Source organism: Onychostruthus taczanowskii, unplaced genomic scaffold (genome assembly GCF_017590055.1).
Source record: "Onychostruthus taczanowskii isolate IOZ18803 unplaced genomic scaffold, ASM1759005v1 scaffold39, whole genome shotgun sequence".
Classification (NCBI taxonomy): domain Eukaryota; kingdom Metazoa; phylum Chordata; class Aves; order Passeriformes; family Passeridae; genus Onychostruthus; species Onychostruthus taczanowskii.
The window spans coordinates 2,263,867-2,273,985 of NW_024501348.1; the positions used below are offsets into that span (position 1 = coordinate 2,263,867).

Consider the following 10,119-nt stretch of genomic DNA (forward strand, 5'->3'; position numbering starts at 1 on the left):
AAAAGTCTGAATTTTAAAAGTACCTTATATTCTCAAGTGTAGGTCCCTTCATATTTACTTTTTTGAGTTTACTTATTCTTTAGAAGAAAATTATATATATTGCAACTATCTGTTGACTGATGTGTTACAGATTGTCCTGGTTTAGGGCAATTTTGGGAGAAAATCAATAGGATGATGAAACTGGTAAAATGAGCAGTACTAAAATCCCTTGTGAGTATTTGCACTGAACCTCAAATACACAGAATCAAGCAGTAAGGTAGTGAGAAGAGATATTTCAGTATTAGCAACAGGGTGAAGTTGTTGGATGTCTTTCAAATTATTATGCCAGTCCAGACATTTTTTGCATAATGAGAACATCTTTCATGTGTCAGAACAGGTTTTGATTATAACTAAATAAGTGAAAGCAGGGATATGTTGATAAGGTCACCTTTAACGTAAAGTTTGCTCTGAGTTGTCTAAAGTATTTATTGGAACAGGGAAATCTGCTGATGAAGTCAGGAATTCAAAGAAAAAATATTTTAAACCATCATATTTTAGAGAAAAATATAAACATCCCCTTGCTCAAAAAAAAACACCAAAATGAACACACCAATACTGAGAAAAGAGAACTGTTAAAATAAACAGAGTATCAATAATGAAACATAAGTTTTGTTACTTACCATTAAAATTATTTCTTCAAACTCATGCTACTAAATTAGCTTTATTTTTAAAATTATCTTTATTAATTTACCCAGGAAAACATTGCTCTATATATGTTTCAATAGTCTCTGTCTGCTTGCAGTTGGATCTTCATGAAAGCTGTAATTTCATGTGTTCAGAAAAAAATAAGAAAGTGCTGATTTGAAGAGCACATTGTTATACAAAGAATGCACTTCCAATGGGTGCTGGGTGATTATAGGCTTAACATATAGTTTTTATGTTATACTATTTATATATAGTATTACTCAGTAAGATTAGTATGTTTCTTTTAAATGTCTCAGAGCAACTCAATAGCTAAAATCTGTCCTCTAAGATAAACTTGGGGGAAATAAACTATATCAGTAAGGGATAATTAAAAGACTTAGATGACACCTTCATTGGATTGTTTTTCTAGATTTTTGCAAGAGATTCTGGAGCTCATCTTTGGACAAGGACCTGTAACCCACCTGTACTGTGTGGTAGTCTGTTATTTTACAGTTTGCTCTCCTGCGATACTCCTTGATAAGTTTGTAATGGTTTATTCCTTATACCCCATTTGGTTTCCCTGATGGTTCAGTCCTGAGTTGTTTACCCCAGTATTTTCCTGCCAGGGGTATGTCAATCCCCCACCGTCAGCCTCCTTGTACCGCCCTTGTTCCCTTGTCTTACCCTTGTCTGTCAATGACAGCACACCTTTTTTGCTCTGGAATGTTCCCTGTCCTTCGTCCCTTCTTCGAAGTAAGATTGGATTGTAAGGTTTGCTCTTTGCTCTGGAATGTTCCCTGTCCTTCATCCCTTCTTCGAAGTAAGATTGGATTGTAAGGTTTGCTCCTTCCCCTCGCTGGCTTCTATTGCGTAGCCCTTACCCTGCACCCATGCCCTAATGCCTTCCTATTGGTAAAAGGTCGTGTCCTCCCCTTATTCCCTCCCCTCCTTAAAAAGCAGTTTTTTTCCCTCAGTTTTGTCACTTGTCCCTGACTCCGCTGGGGAAATAAACTTCCTTGGAAGTCAAAGTGATCACTCCTTATTCCTTTGCCTTGGTTCTTCGTACTGTGCTGCTGCTGTGCCAGCCCCGCCACAGCCGAGATCTGCAGGGAGCGGCGAGCCCCGGAAGGCACCCGGGAGAGGCTCCGCACCGACACACATAGCTGTAGCCACTACACTGCGGCAGGTGAAGTCCATGAAGTTTCACTGTAACTGCTGGAATGGGAAGGGTGTTCCAGCATTATCACACATGCAAATATACATACAAAGTTCTCCCAGAGTGGGAACTATCGTTTTCCTCTATATTTGCACAAAGACAAGCTGCTAGCACTTCTTGATAAACTTGGAACAAGTGCTGTAGATTTGTCATTTGACAATCATGAAAAGCTTCCAAAATCAACTATTACTGAGTTGTAATAGCAGTGCAGCATAGGAAAGGCTGTTTTAGAGAATATATATATGTATATATATATAAAGCTTACAGAGCTGAGAATAATAGCAGAACCTTTAATAAAGTAGTAAAAATGGTTTAGACTCATAGAACCATTAAAGGACAAAACAGTTTGGTTGGGTTGAGAAGGACCTCTAAAGATTATCTAGTCTAACCCTTCTGCAATGATCTTCAACTCTCTCAGGTTGCCCAGAGCCCCATCCAACCTGACCTTCAGTGTTTCCAGCAATGGGGCATCCACCACCACTTTGCTTCACAGAGATGCAGGCACAAACGTATTTTATATGTAGCAAACATTGTAAGAAAGATCATTTGCTGATGATGATCAAAAAATTGAGTGCCTGCATTAGCATGTTTTAAAATTGATAAATCCTGGTGATAGCCTAGTAAAAGCTGTGTTGCCACAGGCCTAGCATCAGAGAAAGAGTCAGACAGTCCTTGTGTTTGTGTGTTTCTGGAACATAAAAAAGCATGTCTCACGTACCCTTCCAAAAACTCATATTCCCTCTTTCAGTCTAGTTCCAAAATTGCTCCAAGAACTTCCGTTTTCATGCTAGTATTATTTTTAACTTGTATTTTGGAAAGGAAAGCCTGAGAGAATGTTCCAGCACTGAATTTTGTTACTTTGTTAATTAAATAATGAAATTACTATACTTAGTATAGAAATGTTAAGGTTATATCTTTGAAAGCTAGGAGGCAAATCAAACCTCCTTAAAACTGCTTTACTATTATTAATGGAGGTTGATACAGAGAAAAATGTAAGGTAACTCACAGAAACATGTAAGGTAACTATGATCTTTAAGCTCCTCTTGTCATTCAGGATCCTGATTCATGAGCACAGAACACATGGCAGCAGCAAAACTAGAGAGTCTACTCAACCAGGCAGAGGTCAGGGAATTGTTTTTTTGAGTTTTAATCTTTTTTTCCTGCAATGCTACATAGACTAATTATTTAGATACATTATGATGCCAATTTGAACAAAGAATGCAAAACGAGTTTCTGGAATATGACTTCATTATGATTTTTCTAAATATTTCATTTACATGGTCTACAACACTCCTTAACCAACATTCCAGGTGAGCTAGGAAAATATGACTTAAGGGAAGGGTTGCACATCAATTTTCCATTTTTATTTCCACAAATATTGAGAATTAATTTATTAATTTATTTGTTAAATATACTTTCTCTGAACTCTGCAGTCTTTCTACCCTGCCTTCATTTCCAGGGTGTGTTTACCTTTGAGTGTGTATATATGTGTGTGCAGATTAGGCACACATAGATAAAATCTACATAGATGACTGATATGTCATCACAGCCAAAAACTGTGATGTGGAAGGGTCTTAATCCTGCCTTTAACCATTTACTCCATTTACTTGTTTTTCTGTGGAAAACAGTTTGGAAAAACATCAGTTGTTCTGCCTGTTTTAATTTCATTGGGGCTTTTTGAGGCTGTTTGTTTGGGAGTTTTTGGGTTTGGGTTTTCTTAATGAAAATAATTATCATTATAACAACTTAAGCATTGTATTTTTTTCCTTTGGAGTGCGGTTAAGTATGTTTATTCTTCAACTACAAGTCAAATCTTTGAACAGATCTGTTTTTCATTTTAGAAAGAAAAAAGTCTTGTGTGCTTCCCCTCCCGTTTCCCTCATCCCAGATTCCTAAGTCTGAATGGGCAATATGAATAACAGGATCAAATTAAAGTCATCCCCTGAGAGAAATTATCTTAAAAACTAAAAATGAAAAGATGCCAGAAATACAAAAGAAAACTCACCAGCATACATGCAAGACAAAAGTGTAGTTCTATTTCTATTAGTAGTGTGTGCTGATATAAACGTTGGTTATTAAAGATATATTAATAAAAAAAAATCAAGGCTAATAGTACTGCAAATACAGATTGGAGAAATGTGGAAGTAATTCCTTTGATTTTCCCAGGTCTTTCAGGCTACTTTGTGAAACTTCTAGTTACTCCAATATACAATGCTAAACATTTTAACATTCTCACCATTCCTGATGAACAGGGTTTTCCTTTATTATTTCCAGTGTACAAATAATTCACTGTTCATCCTAGCTGGCTGCTAGGCATCCTTCCCTAGGAAAGGTAGACACCAGGAAAAAACGAGTTCTCATAGCTTAGTCCAGAATCGGAATCAAAATATTTTATTAATTTATTAATGACATGTAATTAATCCACAGTGAACTTTAGACTCGGGATCAATATTGGTAATATAACAGATAAATCATGTTACCAGACCCTTAGAGAAAAAATTAATAAACAGTTACATGTTTCCCAATCCCCATAAATCACCCCAGAAGTACGTCTTCCCCCCATCCCCCACATGCCCCATGTCCCAGAGCTCCTCTCTGTCCCTGGGCAGTGGCAAATGCTCCCTGCCCTGGTGTGCACCCCTGCAGGTGTTCTTTTTCCAGCCATAGGCTGCTGCCTCACCTGGCAACTCTTCATGCTGCTTCTATACCACTTTTCATGCTCGATCCCTTTGTTTTTCTATTTATTTTACCATATTCAACAGAATTTCTCTTCTTCTGGTTAATTCTCTCGATAACCGGGCTTCCTTTTGTCACATGGTTACAAGAAGGACATTGAGGCACTGAAGTATGTCGGGAGAGAGGTAATGAAGCTGGCAGAGGGTCTGGAACACAAATCTCCTCAGGAGCAGCTGAGAGAATTGGGACTGGGATTGTTTAGCCTGGAGAAACTGAGGCCCAGGGGAGATCTTATCGCTCTCTGTAACTGTCTGAAAGGTTGTAGAGAGGTAGCAGTTGGTCTTTTCTCACAAGTAACAAGTGACAGGACAGGGGGAAATGCCCTCAAATTGCACCACTTGAAGTTTAAGTAGGATATTAGAAAAAAATTCTTTACTGAAAGGGTTGTCAAACATCAGGAACAGGTCACCAAGGAAGTGGTAGAGGTATCATGCTTGGAAGTATCTAAAAACATACAGATGTAGTGCTTAGGGATATGGTTTAGTGGGGGACTTGGCAGCATGGACTCAATGGTCTGAGAGGTCATCTCTCAGGTACCTTTGGAGCAGATCCCCTCACTGGTTCTGTGCACATCACACCCCACAGAATCACAGTCCTGCCTTAAGAGCTGGGGCTACCTAGATCACCTCATGTGTGGATCGTGTGAGCACCCTACAAAGATGTTTATGTTACAGCTGCAAATGGTAAAAACATTCCTCTGAGAGAAATCTTAGAATTGATTTCATACAGACATAATTTTTGTTTGTTCAACTTGTGTCGTACTGCTCATTTTACCATGTGCAACCATACTTTGAGATTAAAGAATTTCACCTGGGTGAAGACAAAGTGGGGAGGTGGTTAAAGAGACACAGGGTGCAACTTAGAGGGATAGCAGTAGAAAAATTCAGGTATCTTAAGATTTTACTGCTTAAACACAATGTGGTTGTCCTTGAATTCCCAAAAGTCAAAGAGATATGTGTCATTTCTGCAGGAAAACTGGCCTGGCCTGGTTTAGATATATGAAACATTTTGGTTGAGGCAAGATGGCTTGTCCTGTAAGTGATTATTTCTGCCCAAAGTTTGAAAGGAACTTAAACTGATTGTTGTAGACTTACACAATGGTTTAAGACTTCTGAAGCTACATGTGTAAACATGCAGTCTTTACTACCTATGACTAGACATCAAAGCAGAAATTACTTGAAAAGTCTGCATCAAAGCAGGGTTTCCTGTTGAATTCCACAGAATATTTCCAGCAGAATGCACAATGGAATTCTATCTCTTTATAGATCATGAGCCAATGAAATAATAATAAGAATGAGCTTTCAACTGAAAGAAAGTTGCTCCACATCTCATTCTAGTTGTGTCAGATTTTTAAATAATGTCTATACACCTAAAGAAAAGAGAGCACTGATTTCAAGTGGGAGAGAGACAGAGTATTTGTTTCACAGATGATCCAAAGAGTTTTGCTATAGGAACAGATTCTTCTCCAGAGTAAATTGGCCTCCGCCTCTATGTTTGTTATTCTTTACCATTGTTCACCAAACCTGTTCATAAAAATCTCTAATAATGGGTAATCCACACCCTTCCAGAGATTACTTTTTTACAGTATTTAGGTTCATAATATTTTTTTAACGTTTGATATATATTTTTTGTAATGTCTAATATAAATCACTTTAGCTAGTCTTATTCCCAAGTGAGGTATAGAGAACAGATTTTTCAAGCCTTCTTTTTTTTTTTTGTGTGTGCAGCAACAGTTTGCATATTTGATGACTGATGCTACATTTTCCTTCTGCATACCCTTCTTAAGGCTTACTCTTTTTCCTGTCTATCCCCATAATCATGATTTTCAGACTGTTGATCGTATCTGTTATTTATCACTGGATTTCTCCAGCTGGCCCATAGCTTTCTTGAAACACTTTTTCCAAAACAAATGTTGACTTTAGTTAAAAGTGTTGCCTACATGCTTTTTAACCAGTCTTTCAACTGCTTCTAATGAGGAACAGTTGAACCAGATTTAAAAGAAAAGACATGGAACTGTTTTTTTGTTTAGTTTGTTGTTACTCTTTTTCTTACAAAGGTTCTCGTAATATAAAGACTGTAGTGTCAGAAATCATTAAGACTGATGTTATGTATTGGATAAAAAAGCACTTCAGCTCTTCTCATTACCGTGTCTGCATTGCTCTAAAAACTTTAGGGATCTCTATACCACAATTTTTTTCAAAGCTTTGTGTTCATTGCTGTATCATCTGATGGCAACAGAAACTTATTTGTTAATTCATTTAATGAGGAAAAGAATATGGAAAATAATTCTCATTTACTTTCAATGCCCGATCTGGCACTGTAGTCACTGGGATCAGGCCCTTGGCCAATGCCTGTAGCCATCGCCTCCACCCTGGAGCAAAAGAAAAGCATGAGTGAAGCCATGGAGGAGCTGCAATATTGCTGTTCCCTTAAAATTGCCCTGGGTATTCTCCATCAGACCAACTCCAGCAATCAAATGCCTCCTGCAGAAGGACCAAATCCCAATTTTTCCTGGGAGAAACCTGCCCTGCTCACCCACTCCCACAGCTTCTTCTTGTGCTCTCCCTCAAAAAAGTCAGCACCTGAGGCTGCAAAGAGGAAAAGAAACCCCAGAATAACTGTGAGCTGACTGATGGTCCCAAAACATGCAGCCAGGGAGGTTCTGTGGCTCCAGGGTGGAGTGGAAAAGCACCCAGGGCACCTGGAAGTGGAGCAAGCCCTGCCAGAACACATGGGGGTGGCACAAACCCTACCAGTGCAGTGCCAGGGACTCAAGTGTGGCACCAACCCCTGACAGTCACAACTGCTAAAAACCAGAACCAAAATCATCACCCAGACAGAGGAAACATCCAGCCCAAAATGGGGAATGCAGTCTCCTGTAAGCTAGAGAGGCTGGAAGCAGTCAGCAAGGAAGGAAAAGAAGAGGTAGGGATGATTCCCTCCAGGATCAAGCACAGGCGGCTCCTAAGGAGGAGTCTCCCTCTGTTCCCTCTAAATCTGACACTGTGGAACCTTCCAGAAAAACAGGAACTCAGCCTTTGAGAACATTCCTAGAGTCCTCCTGTGAAATTGCCTCAGATGAGTTGGAGAAAAGCATCAGCAGTGACAACGAGAGCCTGGCAAAGCAGCTGGGTGGGAAGAGAGAGGCAGAGGGTGGGAAACACACGGATGGGGAAGGTGTGGCCTCAGTTTCCAAATTTCCCAAGTGTTCTGTCCCATTGAGAACCCAAGTTTTTTGAGGGAGGGATGTTGGTGTGGTGCAAGCCACAGTGGTATCTGTACTGGCCAGCAGTGGTGAAAGTTCCACTGGATCCTTCCTGGAGTATTTTGCTGCTGATGTCAGCTACCCAGTGAGGAAAGAGGGATACCAGAGTGTGGTGCAGATAGCATTCCCAAATACAGGGGAGGAAGGGGCTGGACAGTCTTCCTCAGACACCTCCCCCCAGAAACCCCCAAGGAAGCTCCTCCCTGACAGGACCAGAGCTGCCAGGGACAGGGAGAACAAGAAGCTGGTGGAGTTCATAGTGAAGACCAAAGGGGCTGAAGAGCATCTCCTGAGGATCTTGAAAACTGGTAAACAATCCCACTGGCTGAAGAAATTCCTGAATTCCAGCCGGTACGTGACTTGTGTGGAGACTTACTTGGAGGATGAGGAGCAGCTGGACCTGAGGGTTGAGTACCTGAAGGAGGTCTACAGGAAGATGGACACCAAGAACCTGGACCAGATCCTGGGGGATGGTATCAGATTCATCTCAAATGTGCTTTTACCTGAAGCCATCATGTGTGCCGTGCCATTGCTGTCATGGATGGCATCGATTATGAGAAGGCAAAAGAGAAGTACATTAAAGGACGACCTGTGAGCAAAAGAGAGAGGGAGAGTTGTTTGATGAACAAGTCCTGGGAAGCAAAAAGCTCAAGATGGAGCCAGAGCATGTGGAAAGCTGAGGAGTGGCCAGGGCAGTCCTGGGGCCAGGTGTAAATAACCAGTGGTGATTTGTATAAAACGTGGCATTCTTTGTAAGGTCTGTGTGTATATTCTCAAATCCTCTGCTCCCAGCCCCAGCTGGCTCTCAGCCCTTGCTGCTTCCCATGGCTTTGCCGTGTTCAGGATCTGCTGGGTCCTCATCCATCAGTGCCTTCCTGTGAGGCTGCCAGAGACCCCAGTGCTGTGCAGAGCTTCTGCTGCTCCACCAACTTCCACAGGGTTCTTTTAGCCAAACACCTGACTTGGGAAGGGATCTTGTCCTGCTCATGGCCAGTGGTGCCTGGTGGCCTCCTTGCTCCTGATAAAACCAGGGGGTTCCTGGCAGGGAAGGTTCCTGGGAGTTGCCCCTTCCTGCCTCATGGGTCTCCAAAGGTGGGAAATCAGATTGGTGCCCAGAGCTGCCACCTGGATCAAAAGATCTGGGTTTTTGTTTTGTTATGACAAGTAAAATTCCATGGAGAAGGAATCCAGGTTTGCTTAAACAAAAACATTCCCTTCAGATAAAGCTGTAAGATCCTTTCTCAGTCTCACATTATTAATCACTGGGAAATGAACTCACAAACAAATAAACAAACAGAAAAATCTCACCACGTGGCTGAATAAAACATCTGTGGATATTATGCAAAGGCCCTTTTTGCTTCCTTACCCTGCACTATGCTAGCAGCAATTCAGCTTGCTACAAATGGCACATCGAACAGAGACCTCTTCTCCTAGAAAACATCTGCCCTAGACCACCCTGAGAATTTCATTGTCTTACCCCAGTGTGGTGAGTTTTTTTTTTATTTTAGTTCCTTCCTCCTTTTACTTTTGGATGTGTTGGGAAGAGACTGGGTTAAGAGGGAAACAACATTCATCCACACAGAACAAGAAGTTTACCTCCACCTTAAAAAGTCTTTTCTTCACGATTTCAGTTTTTCAGAGGGGGAGTTGAAGTGTTTGTACACTGGTTATTTAAGCATTTTCCTTATATTTACTGGAATGTAGTCCTAACCAATAACTTTCTGGAAGTAGTTTGGGGAAAACTAAGACCTGAGGAAGAACTCCATAAAGAATTCTATACTTTATTTAATATGATGATGGCATGCGTTCGGCATCTTGAGGAACAGTTAAAAAATAGTGAGCCCCAGCTGAAAACCCGTCCTCCAGGTTCTCCCATCTTTACTCCTGCTGCCCAAGTTTGCTGTCACTGCATGTCCACAGCTGCATGGTCGCATTCACATGCTCAAAATGGCAGAGACTGCATGGCAGGAGCCACGGAGTCTCCCCCCTTCCACCCTCTGGTCCCCACGCCTCCTCCCACAGCTTCCACAGTCCCGGGAGTCAGGGAGGTTTGCTTATATAAAGCTGCACCAGTCTCTTACAGCACAGGGGAAAGAAACCCCACGTGCACTTGCAGTGCTGGAAATGACGGTAAACAAAAGAAAGGACGTGTTTTCCTCCATTTCTACAGCACCACGACACACAGCGCGGGCGGCGAAAGTCCGCTCCTCTCGCACCGAGCAGCTGCCCCTGCGGAAAA

General features: G+C 41.3%; 1 pseudogene; it reads left to right on the top strand.

Moving 5' to 3' along the window:
- Positions 1 to 6,962: 6,962 nt before the first annotated feature.
- Positions 6,963 to 8,560, top strand: LOC121339987 (annotated as a pseudogene).
- Positions 8,561 to 10,119: the final 1,559 nt, after the last annotated feature.